At 37.8% G+C, this 13,007-nt stretch overlaps 1 long non-coding RNA gene across 1 annotated transcript in view; it reads left to right on the top strand.

Moving 5' to 3' along the window:
* LOC120539397 overlaps positions 1-12,710 on the top strand; it is a 42,429-nt gene extending 29,719 nt beyond the window's left edge. The window contains exon 3 of the long non-coding RNA XR_005635607.1: positions 12,681-12,710. This is a non-coding gene — a long non-coding RNA (uncharacterized LOC120539397). The remainder of the gene's footprint in view (positions 1-12,680) is intronic.
* Positions 12,711-13,007: the final 297 nt, after the last annotated feature.

Raw genomic sequence — 13,007 nt, 5'->3', positions numbered from 1 at the left:
TTTATCAGGTTGTATGGTTGCCAATATTCAAATGTACTTTGCATTTTGTTATTATTTATGAATATTATCAGTAATACATTATTTTATGTGTAACTTAACTCCTGCTTGTCTTTTTACTACATCTAATTGCCTGAGGTTATAGATATAGAAGGGAAGGTGGGGATAAGTTATATACAGTGGTAAGTCTGTGAGATTAGGTATTCTAAGGCTACATATTAATAATACAATAGGGACAGTAGAGCAATATATATTACTCTACCAAGATAAAACAATTGGCGTAGTCGGCAGGATTTTGGGTAACCAAGTTTTGCACCCTGTTTGCAAATACTGTTTTGATGTATGTGTTTGTTTATGTATGTGAATTTTAGGGCACCCAGTGTACAAATGCGGTGGAAGTAAAACATTGTTTGGTTGCTGAATGGAATATAACCAACAAAGTGTAGAGACTTCATGTGTGTCACAAGGACACCCGCATGTTTGTTAGTACTGGTGGTAGTGAGTCCCTAATTAAAGTGCTAGGGAGTGGTGAAAGATGCATGCGTCATTCATACGGCATTTAAGTGGTTAAAGTGCTAGGGAGTGATGGGACATGCATTCATCATTCATACGGTACTTATTCGTTTAGAATCTTTGTGTATGTATGTGTATGTTTGCTTACAGGGGCAAAAGTAGGCCAACCCATAACGAATTTGGCAAATTGTATTAGAGAGAATTGTAGACTTAGAAATGCCTAAGTTCATTTTAAAGTCAGCCATCTTCCAGTGGAGTGGCAGAGGCAAGCAGGCTAAAGCTAGGAAACCTGTAGTTCAGGTAGAGAAAGCAGAAGCTGAGCTGAGTGTGCCACAAAATGGAAGGGGTCTGGAAGGATTAAAAGCAAGAAAACAGAGATCAGGTTTAAAGAAGACAGCTGCTGTTATAAGAGGTTTACTAGCTTGTATTATTGGTAATAAGGAAGATCATGATAAGGAAGAAAATAGCAAAGTGAATGAAAGTGAAAGTTATGGAATGTTGAGTGAGAGTTTTGAAAGATGTAACAGTTGGTGTGATAATTGTGAAGTGTTAGCATGTAGAACATCCACTGCTAAAGTAGAAAGCAGTGAAAGAAGTGGAAAAAAGAAATGTAAACCGCCCATGGTGAAAGTTAGGGCAATAGTAACCAGATCGGACTGGAACCCTAAAACATGGGTGGGTGACTTACATGAGACAGATGAGTGCTCAGATAAAGAGTGGGAATGTGAGTGTGAGGAAAAGGAGAGAGATGAAAGGAAGGAAAACAGCAAGGGTGTTTTCTTCCTTTATTCTCCACTGCACCACAATCTCCAAGTAATTCTGAGGTCTGTCCAGTATTTAAAGAGCATGCTACACTGATAGATATTTCACCACTGTTAGGAAAGGTAACCAGTGCTGCATTGAAATTTGATTTAGGACAAAGAGATCAGATAAAAGGGGTGAGTGTGAATGGCAATTGTTGACTAGAGGGCATGAACTGGATATTGGCATATTGGTACTGAGTAAAGAAAGTGTGGAATTTAAACAAGGAACAATGGAAATGAAAGGAATTCAAGTGCTTGTGTGTGAAAGGTCTGAATGTGCTAGTGCAAGAATGGCTGAGTTGGAAAGAAAGTGCACCAGTTTAGGAGTTGGTTTGAATGAAACAGGACAAGCCAAAGAACAAAGGATGGGGGATGGTGCAGCAGGAAGCTCAGCTAGCAAGTCAGGAATGCACAGGGGTGTGAGGGTCCTAACAGCTGTGCTAGGGCCAGCAGTAATTAAAAAGCACACACACTTAGGTTCAGTAATTCGAAACCTGACTGACCAGTTGTTCAAAAAGACAGCCTATGAATCTCCATGCAATAAAATGGAGAAAAGTGAGCTGGTCTTTAGTAAAGAACACAGGTCAGTTTTAGCAGAAATGCTGGATTTAGAACTTGGATTTGGGAGAGGTTTCAGCCCACACTTTCAGGTAGCAGTTACCATACAATAAAAAGAAAGACACACAGGCAATGAAAAAATAGAAGGGTAGCGCAGGAAGACAGGAAAGGGAAAACAGTTATTTCTGTTTCAATTTTCTGGCCTTTTGCAATAGTGCTACTTCTATAGTAAGGTTTTTATGGACTTTGGTTTGGTGCAGGTAATAAATAGTGAAGGCAATTAGCAGAGTAAAATCCATGCAGGAGATCGGGTTACCATTGGCACATTGGAGTGGCGTGGCACTAGTGCCAAGCTGTTCCAATGAATGCCTGGAAGCAAAGTTTGAGTTTTGGCACCAGGTCGACAACCAAGAAAATGAGATGGACAGAAACTGCTTTGTCACCTTCCATTTTGCAGACCTGCCTACATAGCAGAATGAAAAAAGAAAGAGGAAAAGACACAAAGACAAAAGCAAAGACTAAAGACAAAGACATGAAGAAGAACTGAAGAGACAGCAGGAAAAGACACTTACTGGGGTTTAAGTGAGTAACAAGTCCACAAGTCATGCAATAATAAGGCTAGTCACAATAGCTATAGTTTAAAAGGAAAGGTTTGTTCATTACTGCAGCAAATTTATATTCCAAGGGGTGGAAACTGAACAAACCAGTTAGGAATGCCAAAATAAGGGGATTACTTTTGTGCTCATAAAGTATACATTCTGGGTATTAATTAATTAAGTGGGATAATTAATATAATTAATACTATTAAGGAAAATGTATACTAAGAAAATTGGTGAACTTTTCAGGAAAGCAGGTGCAGCTGATACATTTGCAAGACATATGGGCTCCGATGTTTAGGTATAGTCTAATTGGGAAAATATGGAAGCCCTGCTGAGATTGTTGGCTATGGTACAGGCACAGGACCAGTGGGCCAATTCTGAACTGAGGTGTTTAGCACAATGAGTATGCATATGGTGAGCAAACAACTCTAGGGGTGGCCTACGGGGGGAATGATGAGAGTTGCAAAGCTTTGATGTCTCATGGTGGTGATGCCAGCCTATACTGGTAAAGGCTGATGGCAGTCAAGAGTTGCACCATGGGTAGGAAAGCACAAGAGGCAACTAAGTCAACCCCAAATGTGTGCAGAGGGGCCACAATGTTGGTTTGTGAACAGTTTATGCAGTGGCACATGTGCTGTCACTTGGGCAGAAGTGGTTGTACTGGCACCTGTGGCATGTTACCTTTCAAATTTTGATGTTAATTGTACAGCTGCATATGCTTAAACAGATAGTTTGGGACAGGGGTCTAATTAGCAGTTAGACAGAGAACAAGTACAGATTAAAAATTCACACAATAGACTAAATTGTAGTGGGCTAGTTTAGTGGAAGGTGTGGACTTGTCTCATTTTGAACCACCAGATCTGATGACATATGAAGACTGCAGAAAGCTAAAGAAACAGTTGAAGCAAGCTGGAGCAGATACAAGTCATCAGGAGCGCTTCCAAGTTCTTCAGATTGTCTTTGAAATAAAGAAGATATGTAATGGACAAATGGTCACGGACAACTTTTAACACTGGGAGAGCAAATACTGCCAATCAATGCACAAGTTATGCATCAGACTCTTTAAACAATTTAAAGACATTGTATAAAGACATTGTACAAAACATTCATCGGGGTGGAGTGTTGTGATGTAGGATTTTGCATATAACTTGATAAATGTTTTGTATGTCTTTATTTATAATTTAGGCAAACCAAGTGGTGAGAGGTATTCATGTTTGCCCCCCAACCCTTTTACGACTGTCTCTTTGTAATTTTATGACAGGATTTGGGGATGTGTCTTAAACCAGTTTGATCCCCCACACAAAGCCAGGTTAGCTTAACATATGGTCTTGGGGGGGTTGCAGGTGTTAAATGTACTATTTCTCCCATTGGTCTGAGATATGGCTGTTTGGAATTGGCTTGTCTCAGAGGCCTTTAAGTACCATGATGTCCTATTGGTTCTAGGAATTGGAGAGAACATCTATAAATTTGCTTGCTCAACCACATTCTCTCTCTCACCAACATATGATGAAAGAAGCATCTCTCTTGCTAACCTGTGATGATGAAGACAACAGCTCATGTGGCTGAAAGCTGAGCACCAATGATGCCTTAACTAGAGACATTTTAAGTAACTGCAAGTCTGTGTGCCACCTGAATTACACATCACCATTTTATCAGGTTGTATGGTTGCCAATATTCAAATGTACTTTGCATTTTGTTATTATTTATGAATATTATCAGTAATACATTATTTTATGTGTAACTTAACTCCTGCTTGTCTTTTTACTACATCTAATTGCCTGAGGTTATAGATATAGAAGGGAAGGTGGGGATTAGTTATAAACAGTGGTAAGTCTGTGAGATTAGGTATTCTAAGGCTACATATTAATAATACAATAGGGGACAGTAGAGCAATATATATATTACTCTACCAAGATAAAACACCATCCCACATATTTATAATTTGATTGTATGCACTCAGTGAAACATTTTTCAGATATACCTGCATAGTGCCATGTGGGAATGACTTTTACCTCCAGAACAGCCTGAATTCTTTAAGGTTTTGATTTAACAAAGAAACATTCCTTTGATATTTTAGTCTATACAGACTCAATAACATCATTCAATTCCTGAAGATCTTTTTGCCCCAATTCCATGCTGCAAGCCTCTTAATCCACCTCTTCTGTTTGACTGGGAACTTAAGACTGTCCAGGCCACTGGAATAAACTAAAGTAGCTGTCATGTTTTCGGGATATCCCAAGATGATGGGTTATTTTTCTCATGGCATATTACCCTGCTCAATGTATCAGTCAGAAAAAGGTTAGGCAGTGGTCATTAAAGCAGTGACAATGTATGAGCAACAAAGCTTAGAGACAATATGCCTTGGCCTTCAAATTATGGTCAGTTGGTGTTAAGATGTGTAATATGTGCAAAAAAAAATCAGTATATTGTTACACTACCTGAACCAGCCTGTACCAAGGCAGGTTGAATCCATGGGTACATGCTGTTAATTTGTATTTTCAGATTTGTTACCAGAGGACATTTTGTCCATCATCAGTTGTCCAGTGTTGTTGAATGCCTGCCCACTAAAGCCTAATCTTCTTGTTCTTACATGACAATTGTGGAACCGGTCATGGTCTTCTGCTGCTGAATCCCATTTGCTTCAAGGTAGAAAATGTTGCACTTTTCAGAGATGCTCTTCTCATTATTCAAATATTTGTTGCTTTTCTGTTGAATGAATATCGAAAATCTGTTCCGAGATCTCATTAACACTGTTGTTCTTTGACCACAGAATTGCCACATACTAGAAGTTTTCTTATTGCACAATTGTATTTAAATTTTAGGGATTGTGGTCCAGAAAAAGCAAACAAAGAAGCTGTTTCTGCACAAGCAATCATACCATACTTCCTGCCCATTCCAATGTTTGGCTGAACAGCATCAATTAAACATCTACACCAGGTTTACATGCTGTATATAGTGAGTTTGTGCAATATGATTGGCTTTGAAAAATAAAAGTTGGGATGCCAATTGGGAAATCCTGTTTAATTAATGGAAAGTTCCAACAAAAATAATGCCTCATGGGGTGTAGGCTTTCCACCCTCAGGCTTTAACTAAACAGAAAGGGTTTGGCTTTAGCCATAGATTCAAATATCCTTACATCAAACACTGTGAACATTTTTAATCATACAGTAAGTAAAACAAAAAAGAAAGACATCCAGTACGACACCTTTTATTGTAAGGGACATTTCTCCAGTTTCTATTAAATATGTACCAATCTTTATAATGCACACTATTAAAGAGCAATTTACAAAAGAACTTGAATTGATTTAATTACACATGTCACAGCTAAAATGTGTTTGATTGCTTATCTAACAAGCATTAGCTATAACTAAGCTATTTCTTGTTAATCCTTAGGGATTGTGGTCCATAAAAAGCAAACAAAGAAGCTGTTTCTGAGATGTCTATAACACCACGAAATAGCACAAGCAATCATACCATACTTCCTGCCCATTCCAATGTTAGGCTGAACAGCATCAATTAAACATCTACACCAGGTTTACATGCTGTATATAGTGAGTTTGTGCAATATCATTGGCATTGAAAAATAAAAGTTGGGATGCCAATTGGGAAATCCTGTTTAATTAATGGAAAGTTCCAACAAAAATAATGCCTCATGGGGTGTAGGCTTTCCACCCTCAGGCTTTAACTAAACAGAAAGAGTTTGGCTTTAGCCATAGATTCATGGTCTGTCTGAGAGGAGCTCCGTCTGGTGAGTCGCTCAGGTCACTAAAGATGCCTCCTTCCATGGAGCCGGGGTTCTTATAACTGGGTAATGAGAAAGGGGCGTGGCTAAGTGCCCTGACTGGGCAGGTTCTCTGTGCAGCAGGGAGAGAAGGAGAAGACAATGTTAGCGACAGCACCACCTCTCATCCAGTGGGATCAGAGGTCCTCTGACGTACATGCATGGCAACATATACGTTACATAGTAGAATGTAACTGGCTGTGCTGAAGACACAGTGTTGCTCTAAATTTCTTTCCTTATTTAGTGAGAAGCCAAGCAAACCTTTTATTGGCTAACTAAAAAGATTACAATATGCAAGCTTTCAAAGCAACTCAGGCCCCTTCTTCAGGCAAGATGTAATTCATACCATACCATACGGTAGTTAATTCATACATTCCACAGTACCTGAGCAAAGTTTTAGTGTTTAGTCAGCAATGGAGGAGTATTCCACTCTCTTAGGTTCACTTGAATTCTTTGTGAGTGAGTCTGGGATGAGCCTTTAAGTTGTACTTAAACTTTACCATTCACAAAAAAGAGAAAATCAATGATCCAGTGGGCACAAATGAAAAGTAAATCATTTTGATTGACTTTACACTTACTTGGATTGTGACTTGATTTCACCTTATACTGTTTATTATGGATCAGTGCCTGACTAAAAGTTTCTAAAACCAAAAGACTAACTATAAAACTGATATGACTTTAAATGCTATTTTTTTCTTTCCACTGTGAAAAAATATAGGTGAATGTAGGAGATGAATGTTTTCACTTTCAGCAAATCTTGAAAGTGATTTGATTCTTTTGCACTCCTTTGTAATATTTAGAAATACTGGTTATGAATCTATTCATGCATCAATTTACAATTTACAGTAAAAGAATGCTAAATAATATGTTATGTTATATGCCTTACAAATATCCTTACATCAAACACTGTGAACATTTTTAATCATACAGTAAGTAAAACAGAAAAGAAAGACACCCAATACGACACCTTTTATTGTAAGGGACATTTCTCCAGTTTCTATTAAATATGTACCATTCTTTATAATGCATACTATTAAAGAGCAATTTACAAAAGAACTTGAATTGATTTAATTACACATGTCACAGCTAAAATGTGTTTGATTGCTCATCTAACAAGCATTAGCTATAACTAAGCTATTTCTTGTTAATGTAAAAGAGTTTAACTGATCAGTGTGGCACAGGAATTGTAAACAAAAGCCAAGGGCCAGACCAAAGAATAAACATTTTCTAGACAAGAAAGTGTGCTGTTTAAAGCTTTCAAAAGTTCAATAATCAGAGTAGGTAACCATGAAACAGTCAGACGTCAAGCAGATGGCTGATATGCAAAGAGAGCAGTAACAGAAAAATGGCACTGAGGTAGAAGAAAATGTCAAACAAGCTGAAATCACCAAAATCAAAAGGAGATAAGAAGGGTTTGAAAGTCAGACTGTCCAGTTAATGAAAGCAGAGTGCCTGCCTAAACACTCTTAATAATAATACAAATATATTATATTTGTAGAGTTCCTTTCTCATGATCAAAGCACTTTATATAAATTCAAAAAGGCACAAGAGGAGCAGAAACACAGGAAGAGCTCAGTAAATAGCAACAGATACAAACCAGTATTGAAGCATTGATCACCAAATAAAAGGCACATCACATGTTTACTTCAGATTAATTAACAGTAACAAAATAAAAAAAGCTAGAAAAAATACAGAAAACATAATGTACTATCAGAAGCCCTGGGACAGAGAGAGTTGGAAAAATGGTCAGAATGTTTTGTAAAATATCCTATTAAACAAATGTATTTTAAATCACCTATTAAAAGAATGAATTGAGTAGCAAATCAAATTACTTTAGTGCAGCCAACTCTGGGTGTAAACATGAGTGAAGTCTCGGTCACCCATAGACCATACATTAGTTTGGGGCACAACAAGATTGCCAGCAGCAGTGGAGTACAGAAGGTGAGCAGGTCTGTAATGCTGTAAGAGGTTAATGGTGTAGTCTGGTGGAAGGCACCTTAACGTTTGGTAGATGTTGTATTCAAAACAGGCAATGGTGACCTAACAGCACGGGCATTAGGTGCTGACAGCTGCAAGTCTGGCTGAGGATGCCTACAGAGGAATTTTGTACCTATTGAGCTGAGCACAGGAAAACATGCTAACACAACAAGGAGTGCCAATATTTGAAACCACTAACCACTGTGTGTTTCTGTTTTGTTGTTGAAACAGGAAGGGGTATCTCCAACCATCTCTTCAGACCCAGAAATACATGTCAGAGGGACATGTATTGGGCTCTTATACACCCATTCAAAAAGCGACACTTAATTTTATAATAATTTTATAATAATTTTTTTTTTTTTCATCTTCTTGCCTCCTCCAATCTCACACCAGTTTCTCAGATGCATTGAATTTTGTTGCAGCAGCGCAGTTACCAATTCTTTTGCTACTTCAACAACATTTAATTTAAAACCAGCTTCATATTTTCTTCTGATCGAGCGCTCCATCCTAGATAAGGGATTCTCTTACGATAAAGGTGTATGAAGGTACAAAAAACACAAAACAGTTCAAAAGTTGCTTCAGAATAGTTTGAGTATTACCATGTGGACATGTAGGCACAATAGAGAGAGAGAGAGGTTAGGAGCATTCACTGATACAGCGCATTGCAGCAGAAAAAAAAGGCAGTGTGCTCCATGGTTACTCTCTCAGGTGGGCATTAGCATATCATAATCCCTTGTACCAATAGCATGAGATTTACGCATTCAACCTATACAAACGACTTTATAAAATACCAGTAATTTTACTGTAAAAGCAACTTATCCGCGAGTATATACAGTATGTGTTAAATTAATTAGCAACTCTGAAATTCACCTTGTATAAGTATGGTTGTGTGCATGAGTGTGGTCTGCAATGAAATGGCACCTGATCCAGGGTTGCTTCCTGTGTTCTTCTTCATGTTTCAAGGATCGTCACGAGTATCAATGACCCTGAACTAAGCCGGATAAAATATGATACAAAACAATGTCATCCTGGACATTTTTTAATTAATGATAACACTTTCTAAAACTAATCGCAAGGGTAGCTGATATCTAAGAAACATTTCTGAAGACTAGCTTTAACATCATGTACAGTATTTGGCCAAGCATTCTGCATGGTTGGTTAGAATAATTCTGTTTTTCCTTTAAGTTGTTTAAGAGGAAAAAACAGACAAATGAATCCATAGTGCTTCAATATATGAAAGACTTGGGAATCTCTTCTTGATTTTACTGCTTATTACTTTCTTATTGGATTCACTGGAATATTCACATCAATTCATCAATTCCCCATTCAACTCACCGCTTAAATAGAGACAGAACCAGGTTGCATTTGATAAGCCTGTCTGAGGTGTGAAGTTAGGCGAGTTTTTGTTTTTTAGTCAATTCAGCAACATATGTCCCATGAACTGAAACTGAAATTAAAAAAAAATATATACAGTATACCATCTGGAGGAAAACTCATTTAGAGAAGGTTATGATGGACGCCTACATGAAATTAAAATGTCTTGGATTGGTGCAATGCTGTGTTACATGCAGGTGTTAAGCATTGATCTGCTGTCTCTGGGATTATAGAGACTTTCCAAAGACTTGCTAATGGCCACAAATGGAGAAGTCAGTTCTCTAAGTACAAAAGTTTCCCGTGTCTCCTTTAATTGCATCCATTTAAAAAGGTCAATGTGGTCTCGTTCCTGATGAAGAAACACATTGGTCTTTCTGCAGGTACTGGTTTAACAAGGCTTGCATGTAATGTAGTGCTTCACAGATCCAGCATTCTTATTTCAAATGCAGTCATAGTCCATGGAGTTTACACATTTTTCTTATGTGTGGGTATTCCTTCTGGCCTTGTGTGTTATATTAGATGCAGAAGTTTGTGTGTGTGTGTGTGTGTGCATGAGTGTTGTAAGGCAACATGCAAGTAAAAATGTAATTGTACTATTTACACATGAAAATGAATTTCGCCATAAACTTGGGCTTATGCGCAAGTAAGACAGTGGCCAGTCCAGGGCAGGTTTCTGCTTTGTTTTTGATGCTGCTATGATAAGCTGTAGCCCCCTGTGACCCTGATTTGGACTTGGAGTGAGTTTTAGAATGTTATATTTTGAATTGCTTTACAAAAATTCATTAGGATGGAAAGAGGAATGAAGACGATACCAGAAGGGACATCTGAATAAAAGGTGCTGGTGCAAAAAGCAACAACAATATTATTCTGCAACTCTTTGATGTGGTCATTAATCATTGGATGGATGCTGTCTCTTAAGCTTGGCAATTTCCAGTTGTGTGACCCTAGACTAAGTGCTTGGTGAAGTTGTATTTAGCATTTATGAATTGCCCCTGGGATATTTGATTTGTCAGCACTAACTTCATGTTCCCTTCATATGTAGATGCACAGCTGTGTATGAAATTACATTCTGGATGAACATCAATACAAACAAGCTCACCACCTGCCTGATGGCATTAGTGCATGGATATCTGCCAGTTTCATCACCTGAATAACAACAAAAGTGATTAGCTTTTGTGAGATCTTCAGTTCATCTCTAAAAGCTTCAGTCCTTATCCCAGTTTGACATAGCCTGTAAGATTTTCCCATCATCCATTTTCACCAATCTTTAGGTTATGGATGACTGCACTATTTACTTTGAAAGTTAAATATTGGCAGCACTCAGGTGGTCTTTTTGCAACATTACTGTAGGCTCTTAGCTGGATTATTGCAATGATTTTTTTTAGCAGTCTTCCTGCTGGAAATGTCAAAAGAATACAACAAATTCAAGATGCTACTTCAAAGGTTCTTAGGCGGACCAAGTGTAATGAACCCATTCTCCACATTCTCCTTTGGCTGGCTTCACTACACTATATTGTGTTCAGAATTTGTCTTATGGGTTGTAAAGCTGCTATACTTTTAGGAACAGAGGATACCTGCCATTGTTTCTTGGCAGATACCGATTTGCTAGACATCTGTGATGCTCTGACTCTGCCACCCTCATTTTTGCAAAGCCAACACCCTGAGAATGTCCAGGTAGCTTTATGGTGCTTACTCTTTGAAACTCCTCCTAGAGTTCTGTTTGGTAACATACTTATTTCACACTTAAAATCACATCTCTACTCTCTCGCTTTTAAATTGGCTATTCCTGGAGCTATCGCCTCGTCTGAAGTGTTTATGACTTCTCAAAATTGTTAGCTCATACAATCGCTCTTGCATTAGTTCACTGTTATTAATGATCTGCCATTGTTCTTGATACTTTTAAATGCATTCTTTATTATTGTGCTTTGTAAAATGCCTTGTAAAGGTGTGTTGTGCAATAGGTGCTTTGTAATATTTGCTGGATAATCACATTTAGACTTCATGGATTCATCTGTTCTGACTTTCCAGATATTGAAAGAAGGTTTGTGCCATGCCCTTCGCTAGATTAGTCTTCTCCCGAACTCACATCCGTAACCGCCTTCTCACCAGCCCTCAGTCGGAGTAAAAATCATAAGTGACTTAGCATCTGTTTCTATAGCAGTCATTCATCTATCTCATTGTAGGTGGAGGCATTACGGCCCTACATTTCTAATGCATTCACTGCCTAACTGGGCTATAGTCTTTCATTACTTTCCATTTATAGGTAGACATATATTCAATTTATTTAGACTTTGCCAAAATTGTATCTTCTTTGGTTTTGGTGAAATGTCAATATTCCTGTCGGTTCTAAAAAGCTGGACGATAAATGTTTCATCCTTAAATAACTTTTTTATGGAGTGATGAAAAATTTGCAACTTGAGGGATAATTATTTTCCTCTGCAACACTTTCCAGGGATACTGTTATAAAGTTTAATGTGTTCAGTTTGGAAGCAAGTCCCAGAATACAGATTCAGTGTGTCAGCTTGAATGATTCCTAAAGCACCCTAATTAACCTAAAAATTCATAAGTCCGCCTGTCTTTTGTATCTGTGTGTTTTAAAGTAATAAAAGATACTAAGCCAAACATTTTGATAAGTTGTTTGGTTTTAGGATTTAAGCAGCCCTGGGGCAAATAGTTCTTGCAGAGTTACACTGTGCTGAAATTGCACCTCTTCTTGTTGAAATAAGCTTCAAAACGTGGGTGATCCACTTTTTCAAAAGGAATGTTTGTACTCTGTCAGCGTCTCAGTTGCAGTAAATCATAAATGACACCATCCTATCACGCTATGCTCTCTTTCCACTTTAATTTTGTCTTTCACTGTGTGCTCACTTGCACTGCCACTTAATTTGCTTTTGTGATTCAAATGTTCCGCATCTGGCCTAAGGATACAACTATTATCTGGGGTAAAATCATTTAAGTTCATCAGCACCCACTGCAACATTCATTCTTATTTTAGTCTAGTTAAATAAAAATAGATCTTTACAATTTTGTGTGGATTTTCACAAATATTAACCCATATTATGTTTTTCTTTATTACAGCTGGTCATGTTTTGCCAAATCAATATGCGGACAACAGTTATTTAGATGATCCACTGTGGCAACCCCTAACGGGGGGCAGCCGAATGAAGAAGAAGATTACAGCTGGTGTCATGTGTCTGTATGAATTATCAGTTAATTGTTGAACACACCAGAGTTTCAAGGAGATCTTGAAGAAAGCTGATGAGATGCAACTTGTCAAGAAACCTGATAAGGCTTTGAAGTCAGTTTCTTGAAAATGTGTGGAAATAATTTTTATAATATGTGTGTGAGCGAGCAAAAGCAATCTTACTGACCTTACCCAGCTAAATATGGCACAAAATATTGTAA

Source organism: Polypterus senegalus, chromosome 11 (genome assembly GCF_016835505.1).
Source record: "Polypterus senegalus isolate Bchr_013 chromosome 11, ASM1683550v1, whole genome shotgun sequence".
In the NCBI taxonomy this organism is placed as follows: Eukaryota; Metazoa; Chordata; class Cladistia; order Polypteriformes; family Polypteridae; genus Polypterus; species Polypterus senegalus.
This window is presented reverse-complemented; position numbering and strand designations above follow the sequence as displayed.